Source organism: Parasteatoda tepidariorum, chromosome 6 (assembly GCF_043381705.1).
Source record: "Parasteatoda tepidariorum isolate YZ-2023 chromosome 6, CAS_Ptep_4.0, whole genome shotgun sequence".
NCBI classification, from domain to species: Eukaryota; Metazoa; Arthropoda; class Arachnida; order Araneae; family Theridiidae; genus Parasteatoda; species Parasteatoda tepidariorum.
Genome location: NC_092209.1, coordinates 87,426,030 through 87,448,008, shown reverse-complemented (window position 1 = coordinate 87,448,008; position 21,979 = coordinate 87,426,030). Strand labels below are relative to the sequence as shown.

Sequence of the window (21,979 nt, the reverse complement as noted above, 5' to 3'; positions counted from 1 at the left end):
GTGTAAAAAGTAACGTATATATTAAGTGACTCATTGAGAAAGATAGAGTAAATTAAGTCAGAAAATTAATGTTAAGCAAATTGCGGCGCAAAAGAAATAATGCATACTTTACTTTTAAGCATAATCGCATTTTCTCGCTCTTTGATATGTTATCTGTTATTTATTCTTAAGCGATACTTGTCTTATGAGTTACGTTTTATATTTTCCGAATTTATTCTTATGAATTACATCAAATTTTTTTATGCGCTACTTTTTTCGTATGCTTTACTTATGCATAATTTTAGGAGTTACTTTTCTTTGAGTTTATTTTTACAAATTTACTACAGTCTTGCATTTAAAAAAAATTATAAGTTGTATTATTCGTTTGTGCCTTACTTTTCTTTCACGAGTGTACGCATCTCATGCGTTACTTCTAAGCTTTTACTTTTCTTATATTGCGAGTTACATTTTTGCCTTACTTTTTTATGCATTAGTTGGGTGTAAATTGAAGCATGATAATATTCGTAGCTTATTTTAAAAGATATTTTTTCTCTATGCCTTACATTTACATGATTACTTTTATTACGTGTTAATTGTCAAGATGCTACAATTTAATTATATGACATTTTTTACTTTTGGCGATTTTTATTTTAAAGGATAGACTTCACGCGTTAATTGAGATGCTTCGCTTTACAAAAAAACTTTTATATATCAATAGACAAAAAATGGCTATATATACGTTTACTCTTTAATGCTTTGCTTTTACTTGTTACACGCATTATAATTTCTTATCTTACCAGTACTTTATACATGATGTTGTACTTGCCCTTCCTTTTAATTTTACTTACCTCATGCGTCTCCATTACAGATTATATTTTGAGCATTAATATTTGTAATTTACGTGTTTACTCTTATTATGTGTGTTTTCACTTATCCCATTCATTAATTACTTTTTATAAGCTTCTTTTAATTTTGCCCGATATTATATATTACGCTTTACTTATCTTTATAACTTTATTCTCTCGCTAATTCACGAGTTTTAAGTTTACTTCACTTAAGTCTGTTTAGCTTGTGTCTTACTGTTTCACTATTGTTTACAGGAACCATATTTTTCTTATAATTATTATACAGTTTGTACAAGCACTTACTAGAATATTAGTATTTACCAAACTAATTGCCTGTTTAGAGTGCTACTTTTTACTTCGCAATAAGTCAATTTGTAACCAATGCTCAGATGTAATTACACAATGACTGAAATAGTATCTCTCTTTTCTAACTAAGCCAATTTTTTAAAAATTTTATGCCATTTGATTGCCTCAATATAAGGGTCTGTTGAACTAGAATGGCAATTTATATTTAAATTTGCTTCTAATATTGCTTGTGCTTTTAATCCATACTTTAGGATCTGCTGAACTGGACTTTTCATGACATACATGACTGATATATTTGTCATGTTTTCTTAAAGATATAATATTCTGACTAATTGTAGATGGCTAATTTGGTTCAACAGTCTTGATCGCCCGCAAAGTTTACGAGCTGTTGTCATATGACTTTTGTATTTTATGCACTTTATGTTCTTTACTTAGTTGTAATTAGCATTTATCCTTATGCCCTGAATTGGGGCAGGACGGGGTAAATATTTTCATCTCTTATCTGACTAAGCATGTTTACTTGTAATAAATCAACAAAATTAGAAAGTGTATTTCAATTGAATTTTATCTTACAAAAATTAGGTAAATTTTACTTTATAAAGCAATTAACTGAGATTTCGATAAAATTAAGATTCAATTAATAGTTTACGATATGAATTTTCAATTGTATTTTAGTTTCAGGAATATAACATTTGTGTTTTACTCTTACTTTTAGAACCTTATTTCATGCTTTTGGGGGTAAAGAAAGATACACACACGCCATACATTTTAATTACATTTGCAAGAATCAGTTGTAAGATACTTGAAAAATAAATTTACATTTAAATAAGATAACTTCGCAGACTTAACATATTTCAGTCCTTTTTATGTATACACGAAAGATATGCGATTACTTCATCAAAAATAGTCTTCTTTCAACGAAACTTACTCGCTCAAATCTGTCCAGTGACTTGAATTGTTCGCCATCGTAACACTTGGAAATTCTTTCAGTTTCTTGAAGATCTTAAATTGTTCTTGCATAAATAGGAATAATTGCATAGGAGCCAATTTAAAGTACGATGGAGACTGTAACGGACACTACGAGGATAGTATAAGCTGAATCATAATGCAATATAATCTTCCAAATAGTTCTGCGACTTATCGATTTTAACAATCACTTCTACAAATCGATATCTTTTAAGATCCTGTAATAAAAAGTGCACTATTTAACCTCTTTATAACATGCTCTTACAAATTTTACTGTTAAACTATCAGTTAGAAATGTTTTTTTTTTTAAAACTAAAACAATTTTTATTAAAGAGATGTAAATTCGTAGTTTATTATTATTTTTTTTGTCCGACTGAATGTAGTGAAGAGCATTATTACGCTTGTTCAAAGATCTAATGATTTTTTTTTTGTTTAACTAATTATTCACCAAATTTAATTAGATATATTTTTTCTTTATGCGTGGCATTTTTATGTTTTTAAACCTAACATTTAATCCTTTCCCCTACATTTTACTTTTCATTTAGCGGTATCTAGTTAACCTTTACTTTTAAGTTTTATATTTTTCGCGTTTACTTTTTCAATAACTACTTTAATTTTTCTTCTGTGTTACTATTAGAGTATGATTTTCTTACACATAACTATAACGCACAATACTTCCTCTTAATGCGCTATTGACTTTTATGTATTACTTTTCCGTACGCCTTACTTACCTTAAGAGTTAATTTTAATTTCGAGATTTGCCTCGTTTCACGCTTTACTTTCATTTATGCTTGACTTCAATGCCTTTTCATTTTTCAGACGTCACTTTTACTCATTACATTCCTTATATTAGGCGGACCGGAAAGTAGTGTTTCGGGGCATTAAATATTCGTTAGTCTTAAAAAGCAATTCGTTTCTTTTCGATCCGGCATTGAAAGCTTGTTGCTAACGAGGGTGAATACTTTATTGATTAAAAAGAAAATCTAGATAATAAATATCAAAATCACCAACACTACGTTACTTTCCAGTCCCCCTTATATTTTAGGCTCTAATTCTCTTAATACTTTACTTTCTCTTATAATTTTTACTCCTTACTTTTCTTAACTTTTCTTATTTTAAACAGCATTTACTGTACATTTTTTCCTCTCTTTTATTTTATACGTTACATTTACACTCTTACTTTTCGATGAGCTTTTAACTTGTTTATTTTTTATGCGTAACTTTTCAGTTTTCCATTTTCTTTAAGCTTTTCATTTCTTTAAGCTTTCCATTTCTTTAAGCTTTGCTTTCACGCTACGGCATTTCTTTGACGTGTAATCTAATTTTATGGATTATTTTTCTTTATTTGGTACTTCTACGCGTTTCACCTTTTAATGCGTTACTTTTTTCTTATAATATGCATTATAATTTACGCGATGTTTTTTAATGTGTTACTTTTACGCAATTGTTTCTCATATACGATTTTTTTACGCGTTGCTTTTCTCTATGCGAATGAGTTATTTTGATACGTTTCATTGTTACGTAACTTTCAAACGTTATTACTTAACTTTGTTGCGTGTTATTAAATTTTGTGAATTCCTTTTTTTCATGCGTTACGTTTTTTCTGCATTATTTTTTACTTTCCTTCCGCATTACTTTAAGTGTTATTTAATTTTATGAATTACTTTTCTTTATGCGTTACATTTAGACATTAAATACTTTCACATAACTTTTCTTAAGTTTAAATTTACTTTTTTTATGTGTTATTTATTTATACGCGTATACTTCTTCAAGCGTTAATTTTTATGCCTTATTTTACAAGATCTATGTATGCATTTTATCTTATGTGTTTCTTTTTATTTAGAGTTGCATTTACGCCTTGACTTTCTTTACTTTATTATGCCTTAATTTTAAGCGTTGCTCCTTTTCATTCTTTTCTCCACACTTTATATTTTACGCGTTACTCTTCTTTATAGTTACGCATTTACTTTCCTTACGTGTCTCTTACTTTTAAGCGTTATGATTTAATACGAATTAATTTTTTTTAAATTCGTAACATTTACTTTTCTTCTAAGTTACTTTTAAATTTAAGCGTTAATTCATTTTATGCGTTTTTTTTCTTTATGCGTTATTATTGTTTTCTTTTCTCATTACTTTTACGTGTTGCTTTTAATTATTTGCGCTATCCTTTACTCTACATTTTACTAGAATTTTTTTCCTTTATGACGCATATTTACACTTCTCGTCCTAAGTGTTACTTTTTGTCCATTTTTTTTAAACGTTATTTTTTTTAAATTTAATTTATAAACACTATCAACATTATATTTTATTTTTCTTATGCTCTATTTTTTCGAATCCTCACGCATTTATTTTTCACACCCATAAAAAAGTTATGTTTAACTTTTACACTTTAGTTAGCACGTTGCTTTTATACTTAACTTAAAGCGTTTTTTCTTCTTCTTATACATGACTTTTACTTTTGTACGAATTGTTTTTAACTTATTTGCTTTTATTACGTGTTACTTTTATGCACTGCATTTATTCGTTTCTACGTGTATTCTATTATAAATTTACGCATTGTTATATTTTACGTTTGTTTACTTCGTCAATTACTTTTGCTTCATTTTCTTATGCAATACTTTTAAACATTGCTTTACTAGTTTACGCAATTCTTTACTGTACATTTTATGGTTTTTTTTTCTCCTTTATGCACTATATTTAAGTTTCTCCTCTTCTTAAGCGTTACTTTTTCACGCTTATTTTCTATGCATTATGTTTATACGTTAATTTTTTTTTATACTTAATTTACACACTATCTGCTTTATATTTTATTTTCTTACGCGCTATTTTTAATTTTCTTACGTGTTAATTTTTGGTCTCTCCTTACGTATTTATTTTTCTTGCGCATAAAACGTTTTGTTTAGCTTTTACAATTAATTGTATTTTGCACGTCGCTTTGATACATTACTTAAAACGTATGTTTTTTTTGCTTCTACATGACTTTTACTTTTCTTATATGTAACTTTTAGGGGCTACATTTATTCGTTTCGGCGTTTATTCTATTAATAAATTTACGCTTTCTTTTCTAAATGCTTTGCTTTTGATTACTTTTCTTGCGCAGTACTTTTATTCATTTACGCTATACTTTACTGTACATTTTACGGGTCTTCAGAAGCTATATTTACGCTTCTGATCTTCTTATACGTTACTTTTTTATGCACTATTTTTACTCGTCAAATTTGTTTTTTACTTAATTAACACACTGTCTACTTCATATATAATTTTTCTTAAACGTTATTTTTTCGCCTTTAATCACGCATTTATATTATTTTATGCATAAAAAGTTATGTTTAACTTTTAAAATTTATTGTACTTTACACTTTTTTTTTTCTTTACTTAAAGCGGTTTGTTTTTTTATACTTTACTTTTACGCATTGCTATAACTTCTGGATGGCTTTTACTTTAATGCGCCACATTTATACTTTTATTAAATTTACTCCTTATTATATTTCAGGCTTTTTTTCTTTATGTAATACTTTTGTTTCCTTTTCTAATCATTAATTTGAGCATTGCTTTATTTATTTCGCTATCCTTCACCATACATTTTACGGTATTTTTTCCTTATGCCCTATATTTACGCTTCTTCTCTTCTTAAGCGTTTATTTTTCACGTTTACTTTTTTTGTGCATTATTTTTAATCGCTAAATTTATATTNAATTTTTTTGCGCCCTATATTTACGCTTCTCCTTTTCTATAGCGTTTTATTTTCACTTTTACTTTTTTATGCATTATTTTTCCCGCTATATTTGTTTTTTTTTATTTAATTAACACAATATCTACTTTATATTTTATTTTTTTTATGAGTTATTTTTTCGCCTGTCATCACGCATTTATTTTTCTTGCGCATTATGCGCCACATTTACTCGTTTCTACGTTTATTTAATACTAAATTTACTCCTTATAATAATTTACGTTTTCTTTTTCTTTATGTAATACTTTTGTTCCCTTTTTTTATAATTAAATTTACGCATTGCTTTTATTTATATCGCTATCCTTTACCGTACATTTTACGTTTTTATTTTTTTTTACGCCCTATATTTACGCTTCTCCTCTTCTTAAGCGTTTTTTTTTTCACGTTAACTTTTTGACGCATTATTTTTCCGGCTATATTAGTTTTTCTTACTTAATTAACACAATATCGACTTTATATTTTATTTTTTTTATGAGTTATTTTTTCGCCTGTCTTCACGTATTTCTTTTCCTTGCGCATAAAAAGTTATGTTTAATTTTACATTTTACTGCATTTCGGACAAAGCTTTTATACTTTACTCCAAGCGTTTTTACTTCTTGTACACGGCTGACATTTTTATACTCGTTTCTACGTTTATTTAATACCAAATTTACTCCTTATTATAATTTACGTTTTTTTTATTCTTTATGTAATATTTTTGTTTCTTTTCATATAATCAATTTTACGCATTGCTTTTATTTATATCGCTATCCTTTACCGTACATTTTTCGTATTTTTTTTTTTTTTTTNCATAATTGCTACACTTTTCTTTTTTTTTTTTTTTTGCGCCCTATATTTACGCTTCTCCTCTTAAGCGTTTTTTTTTTTTCATGTTTACTATTTTATGCATTATTTTGCCCTCTATATTTGTTTTTCTTTGCTTAATTAACACAATATCTACCTTATATTTTATTTTTTCTATGAGTTATCTATTCGCCTGTCTTCACGCATTTATTTTTCTTGCGCGTAAAAAGTTATGTTTAATTTTACATTTATTGTATTTTGGGCATAGCTTTTATACTTTACTCGAAGCGTTTTTTTTCCTTGTACACGGCTGACATTGTTATGCGTCACATTTACTTGTTTCTACGTTTATTTAATTCTAAATTTACTCCTTATTATAATTTACGTTTTTTTTCTTCATGTAATACTTTTGTTTCCTTTTCTTATAATTAATTTTACGTATTGCTTTTATTTATATCGCTATCCTTTACCGTGCATTTTACGATTTTTCGCCTGTCTTCACGCATTTATTTTTCTTGCGCATAAAATGTTATGTTTAATTTTACATTTTATTGTATTTTGGACATAGCTGTTATACTTTACTCAAAGCGTTTTTTCTTCTTGTACATAGCTGACATTTTTAAGCGCTGCTTTTATTTCTTCGTTTTTTTATGCGCCACATTTACTCGTTTCTACGGTTATTTAATACTAAATTTACTCCTTTCTATAATTTACATTTTTTTTCTTTATGTAAATCTTTTGTTTCCTTTTCTTAAAATCAATTTTACGCATTGCTTTTATTTATTTCGCTATCCTTTACCGTACATTTAACGTTTTTATTTTTTTTACGCCCTATATTTACGCTTCTCCTCTTAAGCGTTTTTTCCTTTTTCACGTTTACTTTTTGACCCATTATTTTTCCGGCTATATTTGTTTTTTTTCTTAATTAACACAATATCTACCTTATATATTATTTTTTCTATGAGTTATCTTTTCGCCTGTTTTCACGCATTTATTTTTCTTGCGCGTAAAAAGTTATGTTTAATTTTACATTTTATTGTATTTTGGGCATAGCTTTTATACTTTACTCGAAGCGTTTTTTTTTTTTGTACACAGCTGGCATTTTTATGCGTCACATTTACTCGTTTCTACGTTTATTTAATTCTGAGTTTACTCCTTATTATAATTTACGTTTTTTTTTCTTTATGTAATACTTTTGTTTCCTTTACATATATTTAATTTTACGCATTGCTTTTATTTATATCGTAATCCTTTACCGTACATTTTACGTTTTTATTTTTTTTACGCCCTATATTTACGCTTCTCCTCTTCTTAAGCGTTTTTGTTTCACGTTTACTTTTTTATGCATTATTTTTCCCGCAATATTTGTTTTTTTTTTTTTACTTAATTAACACAATATCTACCTTATATTTTATTTTTTTTACGAGTTATTTTTTCGCCTGTCTTCACGCATTTATTTTTCTTGCACGTAAAAAGTTATGTTTAATTTTACATTTTATTGTATTTTGGACATAGCTTTTATACTTTACTCGAAGCGTTTTTTCTTCTTGTACACGGCTGACATTTTTATGCGCCACATTTACTCGTTTCTACGTTTATTTAATAACAAATTTAATCCTTATTATAATTTCCTTTTTTTTTTCTTTATGTAATATTTTTGTTTCCTTTTCATAGAATTAATTTTACGCATTGCTTTTATTTATATCGCTATCCTAAACCGTACATTTTTTTTATGTTTTTGCGCCCTATATTTATGCTTCACCTCTTCTCAAGCGTTTTTTTTTTCACATTTACTTTTTGATGCATTATTTTTCCGGCTATATTAGTTTTTCCTACTTAATTAACACAATATCTACTTTATATTTTATTTTTTTTAATGAGTTATTTTTTCGTCTGTCTTCACGCATTTATTTTTCTTGTGCATAAAAAGTTATGTTTAATTTTACATTTTACTGTATTTTGGACATAGCTGTTATACTTTACTCGAAGCGTTTTTTCTTCTTGTACATGGCTGACATTTTTACGCGCTGCTTTTTATTTCTTCGTTTTTTTATGCGCCACATTTACTCGTTTCTACGTTTATTTAATACTAAATTTACTCCTTTCTATAATTTACGTTTTTTTTTCTTTATGTAATACTTTTGTTTCCTTTTCTTATAATTAATTTTACGCATTGTTTTTATTTATAACACTATCCTTCACCGAACATTTTACGTTTTTATTTTTTTTAAGCCCTATATTTACGCTTCTCCTCTTCCTAAGCGTTTTTTTTTTATACGTTTACTTTTTTATGCATTATTTTTCCCGCTATATTTGTTTTTTTTACTTACTTAACACAATATCTACTTTATATAAATTTTTTTTATGAGTTATTTTTTCGCCGGTCTTCACACATTTATTTTTTCTGCGCATAAAAAGTTATGTTTTATTTTACATTTTATTGTATTTTGGACATAGCTTTTATACTTTACTCGAAGCGTTTTTTCCTCTTGTACATGGCTGACATTTTTATGCGCTGCTTTTATTTCTTCGTTTTTTTATGCGCCACATTTACTCCTTTCTACGTTTACTTAATACTAAATTTGCTCCTTATTATAATTTACGCTTTTTTTTCTTCATGTCATACTTTTGTTTCCTTTTCTTATAATTAATTTTACGCATTGCTTTTATTTATATCGCTATCCTTTACCGTACATTTTACGTTTTTATTTTTTTTACGTCCTATATTTACGCGTCTCCTTTTCTTAAGCGTTTTTTCTGCACGTCTACTTTTTTTATGCATTATTTTTCCCTCTATATTTGTTTTTTTTACTTAATTAGCACAATATCTGCCTTATATATTTTTTTTTATGAGTTATGTTTTCGCCTGTCTTCAGGCATTTATTTTTCTTGCGCATAAAAAGTTATATTTAACTTTACATTTTATTGTATTTTGGACATAGCTTTTATACTTTACTCGAAGCTTTTTTTCTTGAACACGGCTGACATTTTTATGCGCCACATTTACTCGTTTATACGTTTATTTAATAACAAATTTAATCCTTATTATAATTTCCTTTTTTTTTCTTTATGTAATATTTTTGATTCCTTTTCATAGAATTAATTTTACGCATTGCTTTTATTTATATCGCTATCCTTTACCGTACACTTTACGTTTTTATTTTTCTTACGCCCTATATTTACGCTTCTCCTTCTCTTAAGCGTTTTATTTTCACGTTTACTTTTTTATGCATTATTTTTCCCGCTATATTTGTTCCTTTTTATTTAATTAACACAATATTTACTTTATATTTTATTTTTTTATGAGTTATTTTTTCGCCTGACTTCACGCATTTATTTTTCTTGCGCATAAAAAGTTATGCTTAATTTTACATTTTATTGTATTTTGGGCATAGCTTTTATACTTTACTCGAAGCGTCTTTTTTTTCTTGTACACGGCTGACATTTTTATGCGTCACATTTGCTCGTTTCTACGTTTATTTCATACTAAATTTACTCCTTATTATAATTTACGTTTTTTTTTCTTTATGTAATACTTTTGTTTCCTTTTCATATAATTAATTTTACGCATTGCTTTTATTTATATAGCTATCCTTTACCGTACATTTTACGTTTTTATTTTCTTTCCGCCCAATATTTACGCTTCTCTGCTTCATAAGCGTTTTTTTTTCTCTCACGTTTACTTTCTGATGCATTATTTTTCCCGCTATATATTTTTTTTTTAAACTTAATTAACACAATATCTACTTTATATTTTATTTTTTTTTATGCGTTATTTTTTCGCCTGCCTTCACCCATTTATTTTTCATCTTGCGCATAAAAAGTTGTTTAATTTTACATTTTATTGTATTTTGGGCATAGCTTTTATACTTTACTCGAAGCGTTTTTTTTCCTTGTACACGGCAGACAGTTTTATGTGTCACATTTACTCGTTTCTACGTTTATTTCATACTAAATTTACTCCTTATTATAATTTACGTTTTTTTTCTTCATGTAATACTTTTGTTTCCTTTTCTTATAATTAATTTTACGCGTTGCTTTTATTTATATCGCTATCCTTTACCGTACATTTTACGATTTTTCGCCTGTATTCACGCAATTATTTTTCTTGCGCATAAAAAGTTATGATTAATTTTACATTTTATTGTATTTTGGACATAGCTGTTTTACTTTACTCGAAGCGTTTTTTCTTCTTGTACATAGATGACATTTGTAAGCACTGCTTTTATTTCTTCGTTTTTTTATGCGCCACATTTACTTGTTCCTACGTTTATTTAATACTAAATTTACTCCTTTCTATAATGTACGTTTTTCGTTTCTTTATGTAATACTTTTGTTTCCTTTTATTATAATTAATTTTACGCAATGCTTTTATTTATTTCGCTATGCTTTACCGTACATTTTACGTTTTTTTTTTTACGCCCTATATTTACGCTTCTCCTCTTAAGCGTTTTTTTTCTTTCATGTTTACTATTTTATGCATTATTTTGCCCTCTATATTTGTTCTTTTTTACTTAATTAACACAATATCTATGAGTTATCTTTTTTCTATGAGTTATCTTTTCGCCTGTCTTCACGTATTTATTTTTCTTGCGCGTAAAAAGTTATGTTTAATTTTACATTTTATTGTATTTTGGGCATAGCTTTTATACTTTACTCGAAGCGTTTTTTTTTCTTGTACATGGCTGACATTTTTATGCGCTGCTTTTATTTCTTCGTTTTTTTATGCGCCACATTTACTCGTTTCTACGTTTATTTAATACTAAATTTACTCCTTATTATAATTTACGTTTTTTTTTCTTCATGTCATACTTTTGTTTCCTTTTCTTATAATTAATTTTACGCATTGCTTTTATTTATATCGCTATCCTTTACCGTACATTTTACGTTTTTATTTTTTTTACGCCCTATATTTACGCTTCTCCTCTTCTTAAGCGTTTTTTTTTCACGTTTAATTTTTTATGCATTATTTTGTCCGCTATATTTGTTTTTTTTTTTTTACATAATTAACACAATATCTACCTTATATTTTATTTTTTTTATGAGTTATTTTTTCGCCTGTCTTCACGCATTTATTTTTCTTGCGCATAAAAAGTTATGTTTAATTTTACATTTTATTGTATTTTGGACATAGCTTTTATACTTTACTCGAAGCGTTTTTTCTTCTTGTACATGGCTGACATTTTTATGCGCTGCTTTTATTTCTTCGTTTTTTTATGCGCCACATTTACTCGTTTCTACGTTTATTTAATACTAAATTTACTCCTTATTATAATTTACGTTTTTTTTTCTTCATGTCATACTTTTGTTTCCTTTTCTTATAATTAATTTTACGCATTGCTTTTATTTATATCGCTATCCTTTACCGTACATTTTACGTTTTTATTTTTTTTACGCCCTATATTTACGCTTCTCCTCTTCTTAAGCGTTTTTTTTTCACGTTTAATTTTTTATGCATTATTTTGTCCGCTATATTTGTTTTTTTTTTTTTACATAATTAACACAATATCTACCTTATATTTTATTTTTTTTATGAGTTATTTTTTCGCCTGTCTTCACGCATTTATTTTTCTTGCGCATAAAAAGTTATGTTTAATTTTACATTTTATTGTATTTTGGACATAGCTTTTATACTTTACTCGAAGCGTTTTTTCTTCTTGTACATGGCTGACATTTTTATGCGCTGCTTTTATTTCTTCGTTTTTTTATGCGCCACATTTACTCGTTTCTACGTTTATTTAATACTAAATTTACTCCTTATTATAATTTACGTTTTTTTTTCTTCATGTCATACTTTTGTTTCCTTTTCTTATAATTAATTTTACGCATTGCTTTTATTTATATCGCTATCCTTTACCGTACATTTTACGTTTTTATTTTTTTTACGCCCTATATTTACGCTTCTCCTCTTCTTAAGCGTTTTTTTTTCACGTTTAATTTTTTATGCATTATTTTGTCCGCTATATTTGTTTTTTTTTTTTTACATAATTAACACAATATCTACCTTATATTTTATTTTTTTTATGAGTTATTTTTTCGCCTGTCTTCACGCATTTATTTTTCTTGCGCATAAAAAGTTATGTTTAATTTTACATTTTATTGTATTTTGGACATAGCTTTTATACTTTACTCGAAGCGTTTTTTCTTCTTGTACATGGCTGACATTTTTATGCGCTGCTTTTATTTCTTCGTTTTTTTATGCGCCACATTTACTCGTTTCTACGTTTATTTAATACTAAATTTACTCCTTATTATAATTTACGTTTTTTTTTCTTCATGTCATACTTTTGTTTCCTTTTCTTATAATTAATTTTACGCATTGCTTTTATTTATATCGCTATCCTTTACCGTACATTTTACGTTTTTATTTTTTTTACGCCCTATATTTACGCTTCTCCTTTTCTTAAGCGTTTTATTTTCACGTTTACTTTTTTATGCATTATTTTTCCCGCTATATTTGTTTTTTTTTTTTTACTTAATTAACACAATATCTACCTTATATTTTATTTTTTTTATGAGTTATTTTTTCGCCTGTCTTCACGCATTTATTTTTCTTGCGCATAAAAAGTTATGTTTAATTTTACATTTTATTGTATTTTGGACATAGCTTTTATACTTTACTCGAAGCGTTTTTTCTTCTTGTACACGGCTGACATTTTTATGCGCCACATTTACTCGTTTCTACGTTTATTTAATAACAAATTTAATCCTTATTATAATTTCCTTTTTTTTTCTTTATGTAATATTTTTGTTTCCTTTTCATAGAATTAATTTTACGCATTGCTTTTATTTATATCGCTATCCTTAACCGTACATTTTTTTTATGTTTTTGCGCCCTATATTTATGCTTCACCTCTTCTCAAGCGTTTTTTTTTTCACATTTACTTTTTGATGCATTATTTTTCCGGCTATATTAGTTTTTCTTACTTAATTAACACAATATCTACTTTATATTTTATTTTTTTAATGAGTTATTTTTTCGCCTGTCTTCACGCATTTATTTTTCTTGCGCATAAAAAGTTATGTTTTATTTTACATTTTACTGTATTTTGGACATAGCTGTTATACTTTACTCGAAGCGTTTTTTCTTCTTGTACATGGCTGACATTTTTACGTGCTGCTTTTTATTTCTTCGTTTTTTTATGCGCCACATTTACTCGTTTCTACGTTTATTTAATACTAAATTTACTCCTTTCTATAATTTACGTTTTTTTTTCTTTATGTAATACTTTTGTTTCCTTTTCTTATAATTAATTTTACGCATTGTTTTTATTTATATCACTATCCTTTACCGAACATTTAACGTTTTTATTTTTTTTAAGCCCTATATTTAAGCTTCTCCTCTTCCTAAGCGTTTTTTTTTTACATGTTTACTTTTTTATGCATTATTTTTCAAGCTATATTTGTTTTTTTTACTTACTTAACACAATATCTACTTTATATATATTTTTTTTATGAGTTATTTTTTCTTCGCACATTTATTTTTTCTACGCATAAAAAGTTATGTTTAATTTTACATTTTATTGTGCTTTGGACATAGCTTTTATACTTTACTCGAAGCGTTTTTTCCTCTTGTACATGGCTGACATTTTTATGCGCTGCTTTTATTTCTTCGTTTTTTTATGCGCCACATTTACTCCTTTCTACGTTTATTTAATACTAAATTTACTCCTTATTATAATTTAAGCTTTTTTTTCTTCATGTCATACTTTTGTTTCCTTTTCTTATAATTAATTTTACGCATTGCTTTTATTTATATCGCTATCCTTTACCGTACATTTTACGTTTTTATTTTTTTTTTGCGCCCTATATTTACGCTTCTCCTCTTAAGCGTTTTTTTTTCATGTTTACTTTTCTATGCATTATTTTGCCCTCTATATTTGTTTTTTTTACTTAATTAACACAATATCTACCTTATATTTTATTTTTTCTATGAGTTATCTTTTCGCCTGTCTTCACACATTTATTTTTCTTGCGCGTAAAAAGTTATGTTTAATTTTACATTTTATTGTATTTTGGGCATAGCTTTTATACTTTACTCGAAGCGTCTTTTTTTTCTTGTACACGGCTGACATTTTTATGTGTCACATTTACTCGTTTCTACGTTTACTTAATACTATATTTACTCCTTATTATAATTTACGTTTTTTTTCTTCATGTAATACTTTTGTTTCCTTTTCTTATAATTAATTTTACGCATTGCTTTTATTTATATCGCTATCCTTTACCGTACATTTTACGATTTTTCGCCTGTCTTCACGCAATTATTTTTCTTGCGCATAAAAAGTTATGATTAATTTTACATTTTATTGTATTTTGGACATAGCTGTTTTACTTTACTCGAAGCGTTTTTTCTTCTTGTACATAGATGACATTTGTAAGCGCTGCTTTTATTTCTTCGTTTTTTTATGCGCCACATTTACTCGTTCCTACGTTTATTTAATACTAAATTTACTCCTTTCTATAATGTACGTTTTTCTTTTCTTTATGTAATACTTTTGTTTCCTTTTATTATAATTAATTTTACGCAATGCTTTTATTTATTTCGCTATGCTTTACCGTACATTTTACGTTTTTTTTTAAGCCCTATATTTACGCTTCTCCTCTTCTTAAGAGTTTTTTTTTCACGTTAACTTTTTTATGCATTATTTTTCCCGCTATATTTCTTTTTTTTTTTTACTTAATTAACACAATATCTACCTTATATTTTATTTTTTTATGAGTTATTTCTTAGCCTGTCTTCACGTATTTATTTTCCTTGCGCGTAAAAAGTTATGTTTAATTTTACATTTTACTGCATTTTGGACATAGCTTTTATATTTACTCGAAGCGTTTTTTCTTCTTGTACATGGCTGACATTTTTATGTGCTGCTTTTATTTCTTCGTTTTTTTATGCGCCACATTCACTCGTTTCTGCGTTTATTTAATACTAAATTTACTCCTTAATATAATTTACGTTTTTTTTTCTTTATGTAATATTTTTGTTTCCTTTACATATATTTAATTTTACGCATTGCTTTTATTTATATCGCTATCCTTTACAGTACATTTTACGTTTTTATTTTTTTTACGCCCTATATTTACGCTTCTCCTCTTCTTAAGCGTTTTTTTTTCACGTTTACTTTTTTATGCATTATTTTTCCCGCTATATTTGTTTTTTTTACTTAATTAACACAATATCTACTTTATATTTTATTTTTTTTTATGAGTTATTTTTTCGCCTGTCTTCACGCATTTATTTTTCTTGCGCATAAAAAGTTATGTTTAATTTTACATTTTATTGTATTTTGGACATAGCTTTTATACTTTACTCAAAGCGTTTTTTCTTCTTGTACATGGCTGACATTTTTATGCGCCACATTTACTCGTTTCTACGTTTATTTAATAACAAATTTAATCCTTATTATAATTTCCTTTTTTTTTCTTTATGTAACATTTTTGTTTCCTTTTCATAGAATTAATTTTACGCATTGCTTTTATTTATATCGCTATCCTTTACCGTACACTTTTCGTTTTTATTTTTTTTTGCGCCCTAAATTTACGCTTCTCCTCTTAAGCGTTTTTTTTTTCATGTTTACTATTTTATGCATTATTTTTCCCTTTATATTTGTTTTTTTTTTTACTTTATTAACACAATATCTACTTTTTTTTTATGAGTTATTTTTTCGCCTGTCTTCACGCATTCATTTTTCTGGCGCGTATAAAGTTATGTTTAATTTTACATTTTATTGTATTTTGGACATAGCTTTTATACTTTACTCGAAGCGTTTTTTCTTCTTGTACACGGCTGACATTTTTATGCGCCACATTTACTCGTTTCTACGTTTATTTAATAACAAATTTAATCCTTATTATAATTTCCTTTTTTTTCTTTATGTAATATTTTTGTTTCCTTTTCATAGAATTAATTTTATGCATTGCTTTTATTTATATCGCTATCCTTTACCGTACATTTTACGTTTTATTATTTTTTTTTTGCGCCCTATATTTACGCTTCTCCTCTTAAGCGTTTTTTTTTTCATGTTTACTATTTTATGCATTATTTTGCCCTCTATATTTGTTTTTTTTACTTAATTAACACAATATCTACCTTATATTTTATTTTTTCCATGAGTTATCTTTTCGCCTGTCTTTAATTTATTTATCTTTCGCCTGTGTTCAATTTATTTATATCGCTATCCTTTACCGTACATTTTACGTTTTTATTTTTTCTTGCGCCCTATATTTACGCTTCTCCTCTTAAGCATTTTTTTTTCTGCAGCTCTTAATCGTTTTTTTTTTTTCATATTTACTATTTTATGCATTATTTTGCCCTCTATATTTGTTTTTTTTTACTTAATTAACACAATATCTACCTTATATTTTATTTTTTCTATGAGTTATCTTTTCCCCTGTCTTCACGCATTTATTTTTCTTGCGCGTAAAAACTTATGTTTAATTTTACATTTTATTGTATTTTGGGCATAGCTTTTATACTTTACTCGAAGCGTTTTTTTTTTCTTTGTACACAGCTGGCATTTTTATGCGTCACATTTACTCGTTTCTACGTTTATTTAATTCTGAATTTACTCCTTATTATAATTTACGTTTTTTTTTCTTTATGTAATACTTTTGTTTCCTTTTCATATATTTAATTTTACGCATTGCTTTTATTTATATCGCTATCCTTTACAGTACATTTTACGTTTTTATTTTCTTTCCGCCCTATATTTACGCTTCTCTGCTTCATAAGCGTTTTTTTTTCTTTCACGATTACTTTCTGATGCATTATTTTTCTCGCTATATTTTTTTTTTTTACTTAATAAACACAACATCTACTTTATATTTTATTTTTTTTATGCGTTATTTTTTCGCCTGTCTTCACGTATTTATTTTTCTTGCGCATAAAAAGTTATGTTTAATTTTACATTTTATTGTATTTTGGACATAGCTTTTATACTTTACAAGAAGCGATTTTTCCTCTTGTACACGGCTGACATTTTTAAACACTGCTTTTATTTCTTCGTTTTTTAATGCGCCACATTTACTCGTTTCTACGTTTATTCATTACTAAATTTACTCCTTAATATAATTTACGTTTTTTTTCTTTATGTAATATTTTTGTTTCCTTTTCATAGAATTAATTTTACGCATTGCTTTTATTTATTTCGCTATCCTTTACCGTACATTTTACGTTTTTATTTTTTTTTTGCGCCCTATATTTACGCGTCTCCTCTTCTTAAGCGTTTTTTTTTTTTCACGTTTACATTTTTATGCATTATTTTTTTTTTACTTAATTAACACAATATCTACTTTTTTTTATGAGTTATTTTCTCGCCTGTCTTCACGCATTTATTTTTCTTGCACGTAAAAAGTTATGTTTAATTTTACATTTTATTGTATTTTGGACATAGCTTTTATACTTTACTCGAAGCGTTTTTCCTTCTTGTACATGGCTGACATTTTTATGCGCAGCTTTTATTTCTTCGTTTTTTTATGCGCCACATTTACCTGTTTCTATGTTTATTTAATACTAAATTTACTCCTTATTATAATATACGTTTTTTTTTCTTCATGTAATACTTTTGTTTCTTTTCCTTATCATTAATTTTACGCATTACTTTTATTTATTTCGCTATCCTTTACCGTACATTTTACAATTTTTTTTTCTTTTTGCCCTATATTTACGCTTCTCCTCTTCTTAAGCGTTTATTTTTCACGTTAACTTTTTTATGTATTAATTCTACGAGCTAAATTTGTTTTTTTAATTAATTAACACAATCTACTTTATATTTTATTTTTCTCTCGCGTTATTTTTTCGCCTCTCTTCGAGCATTTATTTTTCCCCTGCTTAAAAAAGTTACGTTCAATTTTAAATTTTATTGTATTTTGCGCATTGCTTTTATACTTAAAGCGTTCTTTTTCTTATACATGGCTTACTTCTAAGCGCCTAATTTACTCTTTTCTACGTTCACTTTATTACTAAATTAACTTATTTTACGTTTTTTTCTTTATGCATTACTTTTGTTTCTTTTCCTTATCATTAATTCTATGCATTGCTTTTATTTATTTCGCTATCGTTTACCGCACATTTTACAATTTTATTTCTTTATACCCTATATTTACGCTTCTCTTCTTAAGCGTTTATTTTTCACGATAACTTTTTTATGTATTAATTTTACACGATAATTTTTTTTTTTTTTAAACTTAATTAACACTATCAACTTTATATTTTATTTTTCTTTTGCGTTATTTTTTCCCTGCTGAAAAAAGTTACGTTCAAATTTTAAATTTTATTGTATTTTGCGCATTGCTTTTATACATAAAGCGTTCTTTTTCTTATACATGGCTTACTTATACATGGCCAGATTTTCCCCCTGCTTAAAAAAGTTACGTTCAATTTTAAATTTTATTGTATTTTACGCATTGCTTTCATACTTAAATGCGATTTTTTTACAATCCATACAGAATTATGTTTGCTACTTTATTCATATTGCGGATTTCTTTTGTTTTCTATGCGCTTAATTTACTCTTTTCTACGTTTACTTTGCTACTAAATTAACTTAATTTGTTTTTTTCTTTATGCATTACTTTTGTTTCTTTTTCTTATTATTAATTTTACGCATTGCTTTTATTTATTTCGCTATCCTTTACCGTAAATTTTACAATTTTTTTTTCTTTTTGCCCTATATTTACGCTTCTCCTCTTCTTAAGCGTTTATTTTTCACGTTAACTTTTTTATGTATTAATTCTACGCGCTAAATTTGTTTTTTTACTTAATTAACACAATCTACTTTATATTTTATTTTTCTCTCGCGTTATTTTTTCGCCTTTCTTCGAGCATTTATTTTTCCCCTGCTTAAAAAAGTTACGTTCAATTTTAAATTTTATTGTATTTTGCGCATTGCTTTTATACTTAAAGCGTTCTTTTTCTTATACATGGCTTACTTCTATGCGCCTAATTTACTCTTTTCTACGTTTACTTTATTACTAAATTAACTTATTTTACGTTTTTTTCTTTATGCATTACTTTTGTTTCTTTTCCTTATCATTAATTTTACGCATTGCTTTTATTTATTTCGCTATCGTTTACCGCACATTTTACAATTTTTTTTTCTTTATACTCTATATTTACGCTTCTCTTCTTAAGCGTTTATTTTTCACGTTAACTTTTTTATGTATTAATTTTACACGCTAAATTTTTTTTTTTTAAAACTTAATTAACACAATCTACTTTATATTTTATTTTTCTTTTGCGTTATTTTTTCCCTGCTGAAAAAAGTTACGTTCAAATTTTAAATTTTATTGTATTTTGCGCATTGCTTTTATACTTAAAGCGTTCTTTTTCTTATACATGGCTTACTTCTATGCGCCTAATTTACTTTTTTCTACGTCTACTTTATTACTAAATTAACCTATTTTGTTTTTTTCTTCATGCATTACATTTGTTTCTTTTTCTTATTATTACTTTTACGCATTGCTTTTATTTCGCTATCATTTACCGCACATTTTACAATTTTTTTTCTTTTTGCCCTATATTTACCCTTCTCCTCTTCTTAAGCGTTTATTTTTCTAGTTAACTTTTTTATGTATTAATTCTACGCGCTAAATTTGTTTTTTTACTTAATTAACACAATCTACTTTATATTTTATTTTTCTCTCGCGTTATTTTTTCGCCTTTTTTCGAGCACTTATTTTTCCCCTGCTTAAAAAAGTTACGTTCAATTTTAAATTAATATATTATTGTATTCTGCGCATTGCTTTTATACATAAAGCGTTCTTTTTCTTATACATGGCTTACTTCTATGCGCCTAATTTAATCTTTTCTACGTTTACTTTTTTACTAAATTAACTTATTTTGTTTTTTTCTTTATGCATTACATTTGTTTCCTTTTCTTATTATTACTTTTACGCATTGCTTTTACTTATTTCGCTATCCTTTACCGTACATTTTAAAATTTTTTTTTCTTTTTGCCCTATATTTACGCTTCTCCTCTTCTTAAGCGTTTATTTTTCACGTTAACTTTTTTATGTATTAATTCTACGCGCTAAATTTGTTTTTTTTTTACTTAATTAACACAATCTACTTTATATTTTATTTTTCTCTCGCGTTATTTTTTCGCTTTTTTTCGAGCATTTATTTTTCCCCTGCTTAAAAAAGTTACGTTCAATTTTAAATTTTATTGTATTTTGCGCATTGCTTTTATACATAAAGCGTTCTTTTTCTTATACATGGCTTACTTCTATGCGCCTGATTTACTTTTTTCTACGTTTCCTTTTTTACTAAATTAACTTTTTTTTTTCTTTATGCATTACTTTTGTTTCTTTTTCTTATTAATTTTACGCATTGCTTTTATTTATTTCGTTGCCTCTTACCGTACATTTTACAATTTTTTCTTTTCTTTATGCCCTATATTTAAGCTTCTCCTTTCTTAAGCGTTTATTTTTCCCGTTAACTTTTTTATGTATTAATTCTACGAGCTAAATTTGTTTTTTTACTTAATTAACTACTTTATATTTCATTTTTCTCTCGCGTTATTTTTTCGCCTTTTTACGAGCATTTATTTTCCCCCTGCTTAAAAAAGTTACGTTCAATTTTAAATTTTATTGTATTTTACGCATTGCTTTCATACTTAAATGCGATTTTTTTACAATCCATACAGAATTATGTTTGCTACTTTATTCATATTGCGGATTTCTTTTGTTTTCTTTAAAATTTATATAAATGTGTGCTAAAATGAACGCAAAAATTATTAAGCTCTTGCTTTATATTGCTTACCTTCAAAAAGCTAAGATGACGAATCTTGGTTGAATTTGTATTTATTTCGTGAAGTTTTCAATGACTGAAAAATATCAAATATTGATTATTATGACAGAAATACGTATGCAACATTATAGGAATCTTTAAGCATTTTGTAAGGACATAAGGTTTTGTGATTTACTAATTTTATCAGACAAGTGGAAGGCGGTATATGAATCACGCCTACGTAAGACATTTAAATCACATTTTTTAAATTTTTCTTAAAAAATATCTATTGAAATAACTTCAAATTTAAAAAAGAAGTTTGAAGAAGAAAGTTTGAAATTTATACTTCGCATTTTATTTAATCTTCCACTGTTTTTTACTTTACTTTTCTCTTTATATTTTACTCTTTACTTTAAACTTTATATTTTACACGTTATTTAAAACTTAGTTTTATCTTGGTCTTACATCACTTTTAGTCAAAACTAGACTAGACCAGTCAAAATATCTTCTGCTTTATATTATTCTTTATTTCATTATATATTTAACGCTTTATTTTACACTTATACTATATATTACTCGCTTTATTTGAGTTTACACTTTATTTGTTTTGCGAGTTTCTTTATATTTTACACTATACTTTTTTTT

At 26.4% G+C, this 21,979-nt stretch overlaps 1 long non-coding RNA gene across 1 annotated transcript; it reads right to left on the bottom strand.

Annotated features, from left to right (window-relative positions):
* Positions 1-1,883: 1,883 nt before the first annotated feature.
* LOC122270877 (uncharacterized) lies at positions 1,884-21,690 on the bottom strand. The gene is made up of 2 exons (XR_006226034.2): positions 21,368-21,690; positions 1,884-2,314 (listed from the first exon to the last, which is right to left on the bottom strand). It is a non-coding gene; the product is annotated as an uncharacterized lncRNA (long non-coding RNA).
* Positions 21,691-21,979: the final 289 nt, after the last annotated feature.